The following is a 19,869-nucleotide window of genomic DNA, read 5'->3' on the forward strand; positions in this document are numbered from 1 at the left end:
ATTTATTTTATATTTAGTATATTTATTCTAAAAAAAACTACAGCTGAATATGGTAATATATTATATAGTTCCAGCACTCTGGAGGCTTAGATATGGGAACTACAAGTTCAAAACCAGCCTGGGTAGATAGATACAAAGACCTTGTCTAACAAAAAGAAAAGAAAGAGAATTTCATTTGCAGCAGAAGGAAAAAAAAAAGAAAAGGAAAGAGTGTATAAGCACAAATTTTCTATGCGTGCAGACACACATGTATACACAGGAATATTTGTAATAGAAAGTAGCCAAGAGTGTTACACAGAGTATAATAGCCACTGAAATGGTGCTGCAGAAGCCTGTTCATTGTCACAGAAAAATGTTAATGAATTTATTGCTGTAAACAAAGCAAGTTTAACAACCAAAGGCGTGGGTGGCTCAAACTTGTAATCACAGCTACTCAGGAATTTGAGAACTGAGGATCTCAGTTTGAAGCTATTACATGCAGGAAAAGACAAGAGTCTCTTATCAATTAATCACCAAAAAAAGCCAGAAATGGGCCTGTGGCTCAAATAGGGGAATGGTAGTCTTAAGAGAAATAGCTCAGGGACAGTGTCCAGGCCCTGAGTTCAAGACCCAGTACCAGCATGTAAACAAACACCAATAACAACAGCAACAAAAACAAAATGTCTAGTAAAATTTCGGGGTATGCTTGTGTGCATGTACATGTATACATGGGTACACTGCTATATGGGTATGTATGTGTATATATATATATATATATGTTTATTTATTTATATAAATTTGTGAAGGATGTATACTCAGTCACTCTCTCAGTCAATGCTCTTTACTCTGTGTGCCCAAGAGCCTCACAGTCGATCAAAGGTGATTGTTGAAATGCAGATTATAAGAATCACTTCCTATCCTCTGAATCAGAGCCCTGAAGTGGGGCTAGCATCCCAAGTTTTTTCCCAAGCTTCAAAGGTGACCTGACATGCTGCAGAGAGTGTACTACACAATTAAAAAGGAACATTATTAATGCAAACTTACAGTAAAAGCTGCCTTTGAATACAGTAGCCAACCTGAAAAAAGCCCTGAGTGGCCAAAGTGGAATAATTAGAGTAGTTTAAATGATGATAAGTGACCTTGGGTTTTAACCTACAGAATAAAATGCAACATCTGTAATGATATACTTAAAGAATGGAGAATAAAGTTAAACTCACCGAAGAACTCCAAATAATATATACAGGCAGAAAGAGAGAAATAGAATAGTCAGTATTAGGCAAACAGCATAATAATTGAATACATGATGGATTAAAACAAATTGTGGGGGAAAACAATCCATGTCTAGTCTCAAAGTATTTCTCTAACGATATTTATCAATTACTAAATATTAATTATGATGCAATAATCATGAGGAAATATTACAGATAATTCTTTACTCATCAAGATTAATAAGGTTAATAGCACAAGATAGGCCAGTTGTCAAAGATACAGCATCACTTCTGTGGCATTCTTGCGGGAAAGATGGTGATGTCACTGTAGCCCAAAAAGAGCTCAAAGAGATCCAGACTGAAGGACAAAGTAAGTCACCAGTGCTTCTCAAAGTTGCTCAGGCCATAGAAGGCAAGGAAAGACCGACTAGCTGTAAATAAACATAGAAAGCTAAAGAAGTAATGACCAAAAGAACAAGGGGAGTCTGTATCTAATCATGGAAATGTAAAAGCTTTGTGGGAAAATTGACCAAAGTTCAAATCAGGTGCAGCTCAGTGCATAGTACTGGCCAAGGTAAATTTCCTGGTTTTGATTATTGTCTCATGATTATAAAGGAGGGTTAATAACAATGGTAGTTGGATCAGGGGTGTAAGTAACCTCAGTTCATAGCAGTTCATTTGTAATTCTCAAGTTCTTAGAGGTGCATTTTATTTTTTTAAATTTAATTTTATTGTCAAGGTGATGTACAGAGGGCTTACAGTTGCATACATAAGGTAATGAGTACGCGTCATGTAGAACATTGTTACCCCCTCTCACGTTTTTCTCCCACTTTCCTTCTCCTCCCAGAATCCCCCACAAAAAAATGCTAATCAGCTCTTTGATTCACCACAAAGGCAGTCAACAACCCCCTGCCGGCCAAACATCTGACTCTCTTCCTATTGTCATATTCTGAGGATTTCCCTTTGAATCAGGCCAATGGTATGTCTTGGCCCACAAATAGCCATCAATAAAACTATCAAGACTGACAGAAAGGAAGAAGACACTTCTTTTCTCTCATCAATGACACCCACCTGGGACACTCTAGGTCTGTTTGAATAAGAAACCAACAGTTATATCTCCTCGTGTGGTGTGGCTTTCTGAAGCAGCAGGTGCTGTTTAGTGTGGGCAAAGGCCTCTGTGGGTCTCCACTATCTGCCTGAAACACAGGGAGGAGTTGGCATACTGAAGGCTCCAGAGATTTTGTAGTGCTTGCCTTTGCAGCACCAGATACGTGTGGCTAAGCCTGCAGTTTCCCAGTGCCCAAATCAGAAGCCTTGCAGGGCAGAGCCCGGGGGGTTTGGACCAATGAGATTGGAAAGCACCATCTTGATGTATCCAGTGGAGCCTGGAAAGAGAATTCCAGCAGCTCATAGCCCTTAGGGGACGGAATCAGGGCAGAGAAAAGTTGACAAAGCCACCAGCTTGGCTGTGACCACATGTGAGACCTCTTGGTATTTTTAGAAGTGACTAGAAACATTTGGACACTATGTATGGGAGAATATGGTAAATGCTCAGGCAAGGGGAATGTGGCCTATTTCAGTGCTCTTTGCACAGCTCAAAGATCCTATACATGTTAGCTATTAAGTTTATACTATTTACATACTGTGGCTGGGGCAAATTCAATCAAACACTGGTTAAGCTAGTCTAAGTTAATCAAAACTTCTGCCCAGCTGGGCACTGGTGGCTCACACCTCTAATCCTAGCTACTCAGGAGGCTGAGATCTGAGGATTGCGGTTCAAAGCCAGCCCAGGCAGAAAAGTCTGTGCGATTCATCTCCAATTAACCACCAGAAAACTAGAAGTGGTGCTGTGGCTCAAGTGGTAGAGTGCTTGCCTTGAGTTGAAATGCTGAAGCCCAGAGTTCAAGCCCCATACCCGACAAAAAAAAACAACTTCTGTCCTGGTTCAGTGGGGTTCTTTCTTGATTCCAGTAAAGGAGGAAGTGTGGTGAGCAACAGGGGCATCTGAGTCGGTGTGAGGGCCCTGACTCTGCCTTCACTTGAGCCAGCTGTAGTCTCCAAACTGCACAGTTTTCCACATTCTTTCAATTCACTTAATTCTTGAACATGATTATTAAGTTCTTTGTACCCTCTGTTATATTTTACTGGGGGGTAGAGAGAACTCTTTAGATATGCTCCTACCTGCTGAATTAGAAACTTCCGTGCATTCTGGTGCTTGAGGAAGTTTGAGAAGCTCAGCTCTAGGCTCTCCATTCATTTTCCAGGGAAGACTACTGATGTCCTAAAAAGAGACGAACTTGCCTAAAAATCTAAATCCAAATCCAATTCCACTCCCCCTCTCCCCCGTGTATAGGCAAAGAGCAAGAACAGCTAACATTGAGATTATGTCTTTCTTGTCTGTCAGGTACTGGGCTCAAGATGGAATGGAGATGTATATTTATTGTCATAGTAAAGAATATTTGAATGCAGATCATTAATGTGAAGTTTATAAGGGCTATACCCCTATTCAGGAGCCTGCCCTAGACTCCACCGTGGTGAGGCCTGAATTTCCATTCCATTGGAGTCTGAAAAGCATTCAGAGCCTTCATAACACTGGGATGGTAGGTTAACACTGTAGTGGCTACAAAACGTGTCATTGCCGTCCTTCTCCTCCTCTACTATTCCTCCATTTACCACTTTGTCCTCCTCCTCCCTCCACTCCTGCCCTCTTCCTTCTTCTCTTAATGACAATGAAAACGTTCACGCTTACTCTATATCCTCTAAGAATAACACAAAACCCAAAGGCAAGGACAGAATATGAATTTTCTTGAAGATGGTCAGGAAAATATTTTATTAAAAATATCCATTCATGAATTATCATAATTGTAAATGATGGTAACCTTCAAGGGGTCTGTTTCAATTCACCCAAGTAGGGTTCAGTATCCAGACTTCTCCACATATGGAAATCCTGTTCAGAAAAAAAAATTGAGAATACAGCATTATGTCACTCCAGACTGTCTGAAAAATACCAACATGTTATTTTTGTAATCAAGCAAGAGGCACTTAATGAAGCCTGGAATCTATTTAGTAAATTCCTGCTACTTGTGTATAATTTGCTAACAGAAAGTTCTCCAATGTTTGGCATATAGATCAGTGGCTGAATAAGTACAAGTAGTCCTAACTATTCAGAGTTATCTGAAAAGCCTTATCAGCATTGTATAACCTTATTATAAATATAGAAGCTCATAGTCCACCCTGTTCCCTACTAGATAAAAAAAATGCTATTTAACAAATTTCAGGTGACGTGCATACAGATTAAACATGTGAGAAGCATTTCTCAATGACTCTATCTACTGGCATCATAAATACTTCACGTCACTGGTTCTTATAAGTGTAGTTTCTGGATGGGCAATATCATTATCACTAACAAAGTTGACACATGAACTCAGACTTGGTATTTAGACCCAGTGAATCAGAAACTTGAAAGTTAGGCCAAAAATTATTAACAACCCCTGTTGATGACTTCCAACCTTTGCTTTAGGTTAAGGTATGCCTAGAGGAGATTCCTAAAATCCAAATATCTCAGCCTTGCTCCACAGCAATCCAAAAAACAATCCCTGGAGCAGTGGTTCTCTCCTCTAGATGCACATTAAAATCGATGGGGAGAATTTTTTAAATACCATTGCCCAAATCCCACTCCTCTGAAATTTAAATTCAATTTTCAAATGTGTTTTTTAAATACCCCCAAGTGATTCTTCATGATCACCTGTGGGTGCACCATTTCTACAGCCTCACTTAAACCTATTCCACTCTCCAACCAGTTCCTCCTATGTTTCTAATTCATTCTAGGTCTCCCAACTCCAACCATCTGACCCCACACACACACTGGACCTCAGATCCATTGGTATCTACCAATACACTACATAAGGTGCCCCCATACCCCCAGCCCTGACATGTACTCTCCCTTTCCATCATCTATTATTATAAACATACCTTATAATCACAGCCCATTTCTTTGTCCTTCCCTATCTCCTTCTTCTCTGCCTGAAGAAACCAACCCTGAGCTCCTTCAGTGCCTCTCAGGTTCTACAGCCACCGTCATCAAGCTCAATTTCAGGAGGAAACAATGGCCTTGTCAGCTAGTGGTAGGTCATCTTTTGTGTTCATGATGGTGGATCTCAAGTCAGCACTGGGATAGTCCTTTATGCCTCCCCTGTGGCTTTATCCACACCTTTTCCTCATCTCTGGAACCCCACGCCTTGCCCCTCCACTCTGTACTCTCAGCTGAGGGTCTGGCTTCTCATTTTGCTGAGAAAGTAGAAGCTATCTGAGAAGACTTCTCTGCTCACCAGCAGGCCTCCATCTGGTCTACGTCTGAATCATCTCATCTGCCTTCCTGTCATGCTGGGTGAATCGTCCGGGCTTCTCTGAGGATAGGGTTGCCATTTGTTCTCTGCAAACATTTTGCTTTTGTCATTTTTCTCCCACTGAATCTTGATGGTTTTTCTTCTCTGCTGGGTCATTATAGCCAGCATTGTAACATTTATTATTTGGAAACCTTCGTTCATCCCACATTACTCTCCCGCATCATTTTTGTGGCCCCACGATGAGACAAACTTCAAAACAGTGTCTCCATTTCCCACTTGCATTGCCTCTCAAAATCACCCCTATGAACCTTTGCTCAGCACCTTACTGGGTCTTCATCCCACTGGAACTCTGCCAGCGTCAATCAAGTTCACCAATATTGAGAAATCCAATGGTCAGTTTTCCATCACAGCAGCATTTCGACCTCTCAGCAACATTTCGTAAAGCTGATTGTTTCATTCTTCCATATTTATCTTGGCATCTCAAAAATAAAAACTACCTCATTCTGTTATTTCACTTTGTAGATAGTTTTTTTTCCTGTTTTCTTTGTGTTCTTCTGAATTCTAACCTGTACATTTTAGAGGATCTAAGGTTTTGACCTCCACATTTGTCCTCTGTTGCTCCTTTTATTCATCAATAGATTCATCAAGTTACATACCATCGACAAACTTGACAAACTCCAAATTTGTCTCTGCCTGTCATGTTAACTCCAGACTCCATCTCTAGCCACCTCTCCCTTGCCTCATGTTCGTAATACATCACCCAGACAGCTCAGCCTTCCCACATAAACATGTTTCTCCCATTGCTTTCTAAACCATGTTGGTTCAGATACAAACTAGAGAGACATCATTAACCCCTCACCTTCTCTCTAGTTCTGTAGATTTAACCAATTAACACATACCACCCATTCCAATTTCAGTGTCTGCCCCAAACCTCACGTCAGCAGTCAGGAGCATCTTCAAACCCTGGTCTGTTTCAAAACAATCACACTTCTCAAGTAGTATCATATTTTGAGCTGGCAGAGAGGGGCTTAATATGGACCACTTCCTGCCAGGCACTGGTGGCTCACACCTATAATCCTAGCTGAGATCTGAGGATCACAGTTCAAAGCCAGATCAGGCAGGAAACCCCATGCAACTCTTATCTCCAATATACCACTCAGAAAACCAGAAGTGGTGCTGTGGCTCAAGTGGTAGTGAGCTAGCCTTGAGCTGAAGAGTTGAGAGACAGCATCCAGGCCTGACCAACCAAAATATATATATATATATATATATATGTATATATATATATATATATATATATACAGAGAGAGAGAGAGGGGGAGGGAGAAAGAGACCACTTCCAATTTGTCTTAAGGCAAATTGATTCCCAGAATTAAAATTCATAAATTTGTATAAAGACAAAGGGAATGTGTGTATCAGTAGATAGATAGATAGATAGATAGATAGATAGATAGATAGATAGATAGCTTCCCACATTTGATGTTTCACCACTTTTACTGCTATCTCACTTGTTAAATATATCTTTTTCTTTTGCTTGGGTCATTAACAAATGCCTCTGAATTGGTCTGTCTGCATCTCTTATTGTCCCAACCCCTGTCATCTCTACAGTCTAGTCACTATCTGTGGCCTGAATGATCCTTTTAAAAGGTAAGCCACCTAATACCACATCCATGCTCAAATTTCTTTAATCATTTCTCATATGTCTGTATGGTGATCTTAGTTCTTAGTTCTACTAAGTTCTGCCTCCACCCTCCTCTGTAGCTACACTGAATTTATACCCTAGCTACACTGGTGTCTTTGTGTTCCATTAACTCAGGCAGAAGAGCCCTCTACCAGAGTATGGCACAAGGTCTTCTTTCTATCACAGATCTGCATTTTCCTCACTTTTCCCGCTCCTTTCAAATCTACCCACTTTAAAAAACCCTTCTCTATCATTCAATGCTATTGCAGCCAGCTGGTCCCACCTTGCAGGAGATTCTGTTCTCATCTCCATGTTCAATGATGTCACGTTTGCAGTCAAAACCAGCTATGGTGGGAAAGTTTATAGCATTTCAGCAAGTGCGATGAGTCAGAATTCTCCATATCATCCATTGCAGTGTCACACCACCATATTTCTATTGCTCATCCCTTGCTAGTATTTTTCTTCATATCACAGACTAATAAAACTTTATTAACATGTACATCAATGTATGTTTCACTGGAATATAAGTTCCACGGAGGCAAAGATTAAGTCTCTTTTGTTCCTCATTTTATCTACAGTGCCTAGGACAGTCAACATTTATTAACTAATGGCAGATTGAGCCAATGAGCAAACAGGGAGTTGGAAAATTCCAAAATGGCACACTGCTTTCAGTTGCATCGTTCGTTTTGTTCATTCACCTTTTTCTTGTCATCTCCTTTTCTTCCTCAGTTTTCTGACTGTCAGCATGGCATCAGTCTTCTCATCCAAAAAACTTAAAATTGTCTCGCATGCCAATTAATGATGAGAATAATCAAAGCTGGCCTCTCCAATAGATTGTGAGCCTTTCTATCTCCAAATTTATCACATCAAGGAATCTCTTGAGTATCTCTTAGACACCAGCGATCACTTGTTGGATCAGGTCTCAAGCCTTAGAGACCTAATTCTTTTGATCTCCAGTCTTCTATAATTCTTAGCTTCAAGATCCTGAGACAGAGATAATGGGCCTCTAAAGCAATGAAAGAAAGAAACGGAGGAGAAAAATAATTTGTGCAATGATAATGTGATTCTGATCCCTCTGTTTTTAGTTTTAGAAGAGGGGGCTGAGGATTGAGTCTTATTTCCCTTTTAAAAATTTTTTTATCATTAAGTAGTTGTACCAGGGAGTTTGGATTCAGCATATCAATTCATGAGTACAATGCTGAGTGCTATTTTTAAACCAGATTTTTTCAGCCCCCTGCCCCGCCTCTTGTGGGAAAAGTCCTTCTGAAGTATAGAATCCAGGTTTTTAAAAGCCATTGACCTAAAATGGATGCTGTTGAGCCCTGTCTGTTAATGGACTTAATGTGCTCAGGGATGAATGGCAAGGACGCCGTGTTACTGAGCTTGATCCCCGTGTTTCATTACAGAGTCTTGTAGACAATCAATACAGAGGACTAAGATGTATTAAGGTAAATAAGGAAGCATGTTTGGATTCCCTTGCTTTTTGTCAGCAAAGCCTATAATTGCTGAGCTTCTCTGAAATGGGTAACGACTGCAAACAATGCCCCAGTCATAGAAATCTGATCTGTGCAGAAGTGAAAATTCAGAGAATGGTTCAGAATAAAAAGGCATCATTTGCTTCTGTCTTTCTGTTTGGTTCCAAAACAGTAACACACGAAATTTATCTATTATGTTTGGCATAATCTTATAAATAGCAGGGATACTTTTAAATTAAATTTATTAAGAGTAATTGGCTAGGAAAGACCAGAGATCTATTTTTCTCCAAGTCAGAGCCATGTGACAGCTGAGAAATAATACTGTCATTTCTTTCCCCAGCTTCTAATCCCTTGTGTCATAAATGGTCTCATGATCAAACGGGTGTTTTCATAGCAGACTGAATCTGAATAAAATATATTCCTGGGATGTCTTTTTTCAAGAGCTTAAAGCTAAGACCCACATGATAAACACATCAAATTGAAAAGCAATGATCTATAACAGGCCTCTCAGGTATAAACAGGTAATGGCCAGGGAGGGGCTTGCTCTCAGAAGTGCTGAGCCCGTACAGCCCCAATCCCTGCCTTCCCTGGCTGGGTAAAGCTTCCAATCGAATAAACAGAGATTTTTTTTCCCCTTTGGCTTACCACTGCTGATGATTCTTGTTATTCTTGTTATTATTACTACTACTATTATGAATATTATATTTTTGGGAGTTAGAACTCAGGGCCTTGCTCTTGCTAGGCAGATACTTTTCCACTTGAGTCATGGAATCCATTGTTTTTTCCCCCCTTGGGCAGGTTTGCGTGTCTGTATATGTGTCTGTCTGTCCTCTCAGTCCTGTCAGTCTGTCCTTTTGAAGGAGAAATTTTAGATTTCATGAAACCAAATGAGGACACCTTGAAAGTCTTGAAGTCACTGTGTATCTTCAGGCATCCAGTGTCATATACATGCAAGTGTGTCTCTGTGTGCTTATGCATATGGACATGTGTTTCTGTGTCTGGTTTTATGTGTTTGTGTGTCTTTTGTGTAGGTGACCGTATTGTATGTATTATGTGGTGCTAGAATCTATCCACATGTGTGTTTATGTATATAGCTGTGTTCATAGCTGTTGGGAGACACATAGTATAGCATGAATCTCTATGTCTATGTGTACATGTGTTTCTTTGTGTGTTACCTGTGTACATCTATATGTAGTGTGTATAAGTCTGTACCTGTCTGGGTCTGTGATCAGATGTTTTTACTAGAAGCAGCTTCATATTTCTGGCAACCGGATGATAAGAACATAGTAATGCTAATATCCAGTGAGGGGCGAAGAAGAGCGAGCAGCTGAGAGGGGAAGATTTTCCACAGATGGGGCTGCTGAAGGCTGGAAGCGATGGGCCCATGTCCTCATCACCTTCTCCCACTTTGTGATTTTGCTCACATCAGCCCTTACAGGGTATTTCAGTCTCTTCATATGTTCATATTCTAAACTTGTATTTAGTTAATTGCCAACTCCTTTTTTTGCTACAACAGAAAATATCAAATGAAATTGAAATATTGCAACGGAGCAAATTCGGGACATTTCTGCATAAATGTTTAGTCATTGATAAGTGAAAGCTCTAAAAGGAACATTTCTGACCATTTCTAAAACAGCCTTCGTCCCTCTTTTCCCCTGCTGATTTTCTCATTGGTCGTTTTCACAACTCTGTGCTTGATGATTTGTATCTTAGGAATCATCAGAATGTTAAATCCTTGGAGTAGCAACAGTGCCAGAAGCTCTGTTAGCACACTCAGTGCTTGCCAGCTCTCCTGTTCAATGCCCAGCTGAAGATGGAGGTGGTCCTATCTGCTTGTGGACTACCTGTGCAGGAACTTCTGGACAGTCTGGGGCCCTTAACCTACAAGTTAAGCAGTGTAGGAGGCTTTGGGAAGTTAGAGGAAGACAGAGTCTGAGAACAAACCAGAAACGGTTTGTCTTTCACAATCTAAAGGAGGAATCCAGACAGAAAGAAATGCAGAATGCCCTCCTCTGTGGTTCTCAGACTCGGGCTTTCTGATGCTTATATGTTGGATGATTTTTTGGTACTTAACTTCTCTTTTCCATAATTTTCTAACCTCTAAAAGTGATGTAAAAAACTATAAAACAGCAAATAAAACTCATACCAATTTGTTCTTAGACTAAAAGAAAATATATCAAGTAATTTGCGCAGGGCTTGAAACCAATATGCATACAATAAATTATGTTATTGTTGCTCTGCTTATTATTGTTATTACCACTGCTCAGATGACCACTTATTCTTAATCTTCTAGTTACTCTCACCATACCCCATAGGCTGCTTGGACCCAGAGAAATAACTCAGCGTCTACTAAATTCAATGTATTAACTAAATTAAAACTTTATCATGTATACAGGTGTGGAACAAAGGCTACAGCAAAAATTGATCACCAGGGAAATGTTGCCTGACATCTATTTATGATCTAGTAGGGTAAGGACACCAGACAAAAATACAAACCACACCAAAGCAAGGCAATATTTGATAAATATTATAAGAATGATAAAAAAAACCAAAGAGCTATGGACCTGATGGGAGACAGCATTTCCATGGAGGTATTCATATACTTATGCAGGCCAAAACAAGATTGTTGAAGGGTGAGGAGCATAAACTGATGATTGGAAAAGACACTTCAGAAGCAGAGTCACAAAGATAGAGAAGACAGAGAAATTTGGGGAACAACTCCAATGTTCTTAGCCTGGAAATCCAAAAGACTAACAGAAAACAATAACGCTAATTCTGATGATGATGAAGAAGTAAGGAAAGCACCCTCTAAATTGGACTTCCACTTTGACTGAGTTCTCCTCCACACTTAACTACAAGATTGTATTCATTTCTTATCCACCTGGGCTTCAGTGTTTTCTGGCTGACCCTTTGACACTGTTTGTCGTTGTTTATTGTTATTGTTGTTGTTGTTCTGATAATGTTGAACAGTCTTCAATGAGGGTATTTCCTCACTGTTGGAAGCTAACCAGACTTTACAAATGAAAAATCCAATCTCCCTCTACTTTCTATTCCAATTCAAAAACGTCCGCTCATCTTACCAAGCGCAATGTAACAACAAAGGCATTCTGGAGCCAGTCAAACAATGTCCATCGTAGCTCACACCTGCTCCTTCGGAACAGATGTTTGTGTGGCTGTGACACACTGGGGGAAATTCACACTCAGTGGCTCTTGTCCTTTCGCTCCCAACTGTGTTGTGTGCTATTGTTAGCACTGTGGCTCAGAATAGAACACATATTGTAGAAATACCAGCTGGCTCCCATGTAAGAAACTCAAGTTAATTTTTCTCCAAAGACTATGTTCCTTTGTTCATCTGGACTAATGATTTTTTTCGTGTTTATCCAAACAAAAAGGCATTTTGTAGAGAAAAGAAAGGAAATCACATGGATGCTCAGGCCCTTTGGGCCATGGCTAAGGAACACTGGACTTGGGCAGAACTCACAGCTTATGTTCTGTCATCCAAGGCTGTTAGAACTAGAGATGGTATTTGATCCAATTACTTGAGAAAATATGGATTTAGGCACAACCATTGCCAAGTCCTAAGCCTGGGCCTGGCTGAGAGAAGGTGACCCTACATCATTGGTGGTCTGAGGCACATTAGCATGTACTGGGACCAGAGGAATCTCATAGAACCTTAGCTAGGCAAATGGTTTGTCTTTAGATGAAGCAGGGCATAAAAGGCAGGGAAATTTGGCGAGCACTTTAATGGTACCAACTCTCTATCAACTTTTACAGCAATCCATGTTCTTCTCCAGCTGGCTTTTGTGAAAGCACAGACTGCTGAAAGCCCCCACTCACTGTCTAAAGTTTCCGCTCTGTTTTTAAAATCGAAGGAATAAATTGGAAGCGCTTTGAGTGCCTATTAAGGCCCTACACTAGCCAGGCATTAAATGGATCTGAGGAATGTGAGATCAGAGTTCTAAGTCTTTTCTCTTATGGAATGAATGCAGGAGCACATGCCTGTCTACTCAACAGCGCTTGACTCTTCCTGGTCTCCCACCTCCATCCCAGCCCCTTTCTTCCTTTTCCTGACCTATGTGAATTTGGTCTGCAGCAGGAGCACCAAAGACCTCATCTTCTCTGGGAAGGGAAGGTTTTATTGAGAAGCCAGAGGAAAGGAGGCCAAGTGATCTATATGGAAGGGAGCAACATCCTTCCATTTTCCCAGGCCCTCTTCATGAACCTTCCAATGATACCACTAAATAAAAGCTTTGTGCAATGGTATTGTTAGCCTTCTTTAGGACACACACAAACAACTTAATAGAACACAGCTGTTAACTATCAGTGTTTTTTTAAGACTAGAAAGACCTAATTATTTAGGTATTTAGGGGGGTTGGCCATAACCATGCCATCTTGTTATATTAGTATTGAGGAAGACAGAAATTGCTTTTCCTTTCAGATTAATGTCTCCTAATTCCCAGTCTCTTATACTGTAATGCCTTGGAGATTTTCAGGGATAAATAATTCCTAAAGATTAACCTACCTTAACATGTCTCCCTGTGATAAAAATAAAACAGCTTCTATCTTGACAATGACGGTTTTTTATTTGAAGTCAGAGCCAAGCAATTCACATGGATGTGGATTTTAGTTCTGTTTAAATGAAAAAACCTGACCAGCTGCCTAATTCAACATAATTTAAACACACACACACACTGCCATTGGCTTATCATCTTATAATAGAGCAACTTTCCTATTTATACCTGTGATTATTCACGCTGGCTTGCTTGATTACCTTTAGGGACAAAAGAGGAGGCATACAGCAGGTTTATAGAATCAGTAGACCTTCTTAATTAAAAATTAAATCAGCATGTTGCTCTTTCTCCATTGCGTACTTTTGCCTTCCCATCTAGCTGTGAAGTCAGGATGCAGGGTAACTTCTTATTTGCCGTGTATTACTTATCTGGCTTGAAAAATATTCCTCAAGTATCTGCTGTCCCTGGTCATGGATAACTCTAAGCAACCCTCCCTTTGCCTTCCTCCCTCCCATAGAAAGTGGACTTTATTTCCCTGTGCCCTGAATCTTGGCCAGCTTTGTGACTGGTTTGACCAATAGACTGATCTACTTTCAGAATTTTTTCTAGACCTAGTCTTAGCCAGATCTACAGGAGCTTCCCTTACTCTCTCTCTGTCTTCCAGGTTGTCATGTACTAACTCTACCATTTCATCCCATGGGTCCTCTTCCCTCCAGCTTCCAGGGTTTTCTCGGTCCTTATTCCCTTCACTCGCCATCTCATAAAGCTCTTTCAGCTTCCTCCTGCCGCAGTTCCCGAGGCAATGCTGCCAAGCTCCTTTCTGCCATTGAAGCACCATACTTCCAGTACCAATGCTGTTTCAATTATTTATTCCTGTGGAATATACCCCCCCCTCACACTTAGTGGCTTAGCTACAAAACTCTTCTCATTGTCTCTGCATAATCTGTGAGTTGCTTCAACTGGGTGATGCTTTGTTCACATGGGCCATTGAATGGGCTGGAAATTGCTAAAATGGCCTACTTTACGGTCAGCAAATGATGTTAGGATTCAGGACTGTCTGCGGCCACTGCCTTCAAGTGGTCTTTACACAACTGGGCATCCTTACAGCGTGATGGTTGAGTATCAATAAGAGGGAGAAAAGGGGAAATTCTAGTACTTCTTAGGCTAGATGCAGAAACGGCTCGTTATACCTCAGCCACATTCTGGGGGTTTAGCAATACCAGTTCTCGAGGACAGAACTTGAGGTCTTCTTGTTTGTATAGTGTGAATGACCCACCATACAATGGAATAGGATTTTCCATGTGGGTACATCCTCTGGTCTAGTGACCCTTTGTCTTCATCCCTTCCTTTCATGCTCACTCTTCCTTACCCCAAAAGCAATTCAGACATTGCTTGTTCTCCCATGTTTTTCTTCTTCTTATTATTATTATTTTAGTGGTACAAAGAGGTTTCAATTCAACATGTCAGTTTATGGCTACAATGCATCCCGATCAATATCACCCCTTCTTTTCATCATTCTCCACCATCTCTCTCAACCCTTCCTCTTATATTCTTTTGTCACCTGGAAGCAATGTCAGTCACCAATTTTCAAATTTATGATTGTGATAAAAATATGTAAGTGTAAGTAAAACTAAAATGATAATTGCTAGGAGATGAAGATTGCTTATACCAAGGTCTTTATATTTTTACATATTATAGAGTTTTCATTGTAAAAAAACTGAGAGGGATTAAATATTAGGGTTTGAGATATGCTCTTAATCTATAATCTTAAGGTAGCACCAGGATGACTAGCAACACTATTAGTGCTTAATACCTTTTAAAAATTCTCCAATTTTGAAATATACATAATGTAATAGTCATGGGAAAGCTAATTAAATTGTGTGGATTTTCCTGGTTTCATATAGTCAAAGTCTGGAGAGGTAGAACTACGCAATTATGGCCAGACACTTGCACTATAAGAAAAGAACTTGAAGATTTCCTTATACAGCTACACTTCAAGCAATTATGGGCATAGAAACTTTGAGTGCCATTCATTATTTCAAGACCTGATATGTGCATTCTAAGTAGCATGCTAAGAATACTGCCAGGGACAGGTAAAGAGCACAATGCATTATCTGTGGTCATCATCCGGAGATGCAACAGCAAGAAGTATCCTGGCTGATACCGGACAGTGTGACTCAGAGTTGAACCCATGTTTAAATGCAGTTGTGGGACAGGACATCAGGGCACAGAACACAAGCTCAGCAACTCAAGAAGACTCGGCCTCAAACAAGGACAAGTGTGTCTAAGTCACAGGAACAAGTCTTGGCAAGTAATTTGACTTCCCTGTTGTGACTTCTTGCCATTTGTAGTATGCTAAGTTCATAAAACTTACAAAATGAACTGAAGAATTAGTTGAAAAGGATCAAAGATACCAATCATGTTGAAAGGGTCAGTATTCTAAGCCTGTGTTGCATCATGAAGTCATTGTTGCTTTGGATATCATTCTATTTTGACTATCTCATCCCATTTGATAAGTTTAGTCATATAAACTCTTTGAGGTTAAGTCCAATATTATTTCATTCTCCATTCTAGCCTCACTGTCCAGAACAGTTGCTGAGTGACTCTATGCTGATCAACTTACACTTGATTCATGTTCGGAGTTCAAAGAATCTCTTTAACTAATGTTAAGTATAGGCCCCAAGAAAAATAGACAACCTTTATATTTGTTTACCACATGATTTCTAAATTTGATGGTAGATGTCATCTTACACAATAATATTTGATGTTTTTTTTTGTCGGTCATGGGGCCTGAACTCAGGGCCTGGGCACTGTCCCTCAGCTCTTCATCTCAAGGCTCATGCTCTACCACTTGAGCCACAGCACCACTTCTGGCTCTTTTTGCTTATATGGTGCTGAGGAATTGAACCCAAGGCTTCATGCATGCAAGCCAAGCACTCTACCACTGAGCCACCTTCCCAGCCCCATACAATAATAAGGACTATTTTTCCTTGGATATATTTTACCTTAGAAGTAATCAAGCTAATATTATCAGTTGAATGACTTTAAAATGGCCTAATGTGGGTTTTATTTTGCAAGAATTAACTTTTGGTAAAATTCTACTGATAGTAACCTTAAACTTAATAAACTTTCCTGTGCTAATATGTATGAGGCATTATACATGTGTGTGTGTATTTATTTACATCTTTCATATATGTACATATATGCATATATTTCTATATATACATATATCATCTGCCCTTCTATTTATATTCCTACAATCAAATATTAGTTGGTTTTTGAAGTGACTAAATAACCAATGTGGTTCCAATCCAATGTGGATATGTAATTTGATGGATTATCAAAAATCCAGAGTACAGTTTAACCTTTTAAAAACACTAGCAATAAAGATTCATACAATATAGTCATTGGTGTTATCTCTATCTGCCCATTGCTGTTACTGCTGACTGCTGGTAATCATTCTATTATGTTTTATAATTTGGGAAGCACTTTCATGCATTCAGTGCCCTTTCAGTCTTTACTGTAACTCCACACTTAATGTGTTGTTTTTCTCACAAGAGAGCTCCACATAGGGTCTTATTCTTTCTGTTCGCTACATAAAAAGCTGAGGATTGGGTATCTTGAGAGACTTGGCACAGCTCAATTAGCCTATTGGTATTCCTGTACATTCATGTGTCTGACAGTCTGACAGTGTTTGGTTTGTTGGCTAGTTGGTGGATTTTTGGTTTTTTGAGATAGGCTCTTCTTATGTAGTCCAGGGTAAGTGAGAACTCATGATCTTCCCAAGTGCTGGGATTACAGTCTGTACTACTATACCTGGCTTCTAAAGTGTCTAAATTGTATGTTTTTTTGTTCTGTTTTTGTTCTGGTCTTAAGGCTTAAACTTAGGGCCTGCGTGCTCAATGTAGCACTTTACCAATTGAGCCATAGCTCCACTTATGGCTTTTTAGCTGATTAATTGGAGATAAGAGTCTCACAAACTTACCTGCCTGAGCCAGTTTCAAACCAAGATCTTCAGATCTCAGTCTCTTGAGTAGGTAGTATTACAGGTATGAGCCACCAACACCTGGCTCTAAATGACATTTTTTATTACCTAAAAGCATCAATTGATGCACATTACTAGACTCTTCTCATATCAAGAGAGACAAAGGTGATTCTAATTTTCTAGAAGGTTGCTACCATTGGAGACAAAGACTTCTTGGGCTAAATAGGGTTAAACATGGCTTAACTGCCTAGATGATAGAAAAACAAAGACTTCCTATGACTAACTTTCCTTTTTCTTTCTGAATAAGTTTTTAATCATTTCACTCCTCTAGAATTCACATCTGTTCATGACATAATGCTGTGGGTCAGCCTGGGTTCTATCAAAATGAAGTCCGTATTACCAAATTCCAAATTACAGTATGTTTTACTAACCAGTTTTATAGACTAGACATTTCACTCAGGCGAAAAGGAATTCCCACTGCACTTGAGGGGTAGCAGAGCCTCGTGAGCAGGCTACTGGTTCTGCTTGGCTTTGTCTTACCCACAGCCCCCAGGCACCCCAAAGACAAAGGAGCTGGATGAATTTGGTGAGAGACGAAATTCTGCGAATTTGATTTTCATTTGTCCTCATTTGTAGGGGCCATGACCTTTTACAATGGCACAGGAGAGAGTAGAAACCTAAAAATAAGCTGACTGAAAGGCAGAAAACCCCCTTCCTGACAATAAAGAAGAGTGGAAATGTACTTCTAGTCACAAAGAGAAGAGATGAAGTACCGGCTCTGTTTTTGTTTCATAGAATTCTTTGGAATTAATATAAATGTTCCATGCCCCTCTAATTTATACTTCCCTTAGCATGAATTACATTATGACACATTATTTTGAGTTTTTTTATGTAATCCTATTAGCTTAGTCACTATCCCAGAAATTATATATATATATATATATATATATATATCAATAAGTGAAGGAAAAGGAAATTAAGAAGTGATGCAAGACTAGTAACATAAACAAAATTGTAGGGCATGGTGTAGGACTTTTTTTAAAACATGTTTATCCATGCATTAAAATAATTGCCACTTGCAGTTTTTAGCTAAACATCTGCTTAAGTGTGTGTATGTGTATGTGTGTGTGTGTGTGTGTGTGTGTGTGTGTGTGTGTTGCAGGTCCCAGAATGATGGCCTAAGATCTATATGTGCCATAATTTTATTTGTTTAATCCATTTATTTCTTGACACAATAAACAGCTATTGCACGCCTCGTATGAGCCAGCCAGGATTCTAGGCACGGAAGACGAAACAGAAAATAACAGAGAAACAAATGCCTATCTTACTAGTTTTATTGTAATGGGGAAGTCATGTAATGTACAAATAACCAAACAAATGTGTCATAACATGGGGTTGAAATAAGTGCTATGGAGAAAAAGAAAGTAGGATATGAATGCAAATGGTACACAAGGTTGGGTGCTGTTTTAGGTCTGGAAAGGGTAATTGAACTGGTGGCATTTGAGCAGAGGGTAGAGGCCTGTTCTATTTAGATGACTCAATGGAACTTCATGTATGATGGATGAATGGATCCAATCAACTGGAATTGCTTCCCAGACTCTGAGTGCTAGGTATCTAAGATGAGAAAAGGGATTCAGGGTGACAGAAGAACCTCAATGTACAGAAACACAAATGGAGGCACCAGATAAGACACAGCCACTGTTTCGCCACTGAGTTTCACAAGCTATAGACTGTCTAGCTACCTAGGGCTATATGTATGTTAAAGCACTATAAAAAGATTCATGCCTTAGGTTTTCTGTCACATTCATGATAAATAAAAAGAAATCAACATGTGAGTCCAGAGGCTACCTTATCTTAGTTTCTGTTGGGACTTGGAGAACCAGCTTCATGATTTCAAAAACATAAGAGAATGCTGTCTTAGAGGCAAGGTGGAGAACACATGTTCACCTCTCTCCTGTCCTCCTTTTCCTTTCCTCTGTTATTAATAGGATCTCTCTTTCCTATGGAGACTTCATCCACTACAGGTCATGTGGAGCTAAACTTACTCTTCAACGCAGAACAACTTTTCGACACACTTAGCATGTTCATCTCTCAGAAAACTTAATCTGTGAGGGAGGGGTGGGTGACCCACACCAGACTCCTTAGAATTCTCACTGGATTTTTTCTGTAGGCATGTTGGAAAAGTCTGCCTTTTTCTCAGTAGTTACTAAATCTCAAAGGAGATGAATTTTGTAGGTTGCTGGTTGCCATTCACGGCTGCCACCAGAGAGGTTTAAGAGCTGAGAAAGAGGCAGAATCCAAATGACATTTGCAGGCACCTGGAGCCAGCTGTATCTGGAGAAATGTCTACCCATGGCTGTTCCAGGTATGTGAGTTGATCAATTCCTGGTCTTGTTCCAACAAGTTTGATTTGAGTTACTGTCATGAAAAATTGTAGGAGAAGAAGAAGAAAAAAGACTCCTATAATTAAAACCAGGGATCCATTCAGCTAAGGTGAGCACCAGAAGTTCCAAGCTCTGGCTAAAATCAACAAGATGGGTTGTGCTGGAGCAAGGGGGAAATAAGGAAGAAAAATAAGATCCATGGTTGCCTTTAGTGACATGGTAGATACCGCAGAATGTCAACAAACGGTAGAAAAAATAGTCACATGGTATGTGTTCTGCCAAGAGTCCAGCCCAAATAGT

Source organism: Dipodomys ordii, unplaced genomic scaffold (genome assembly GCF_000151885.1).
Source record: "Dipodomys ordii isolate 6190 unplaced genomic scaffold, Dord_2.0 Scaffold1, whole genome shotgun sequence".
NCBI classification, from domain to species: Eukaryota; Metazoa; Chordata; class Mammalia; order Rodentia; family Heteromyidae; genus Dipodomys; species Dipodomys ordii.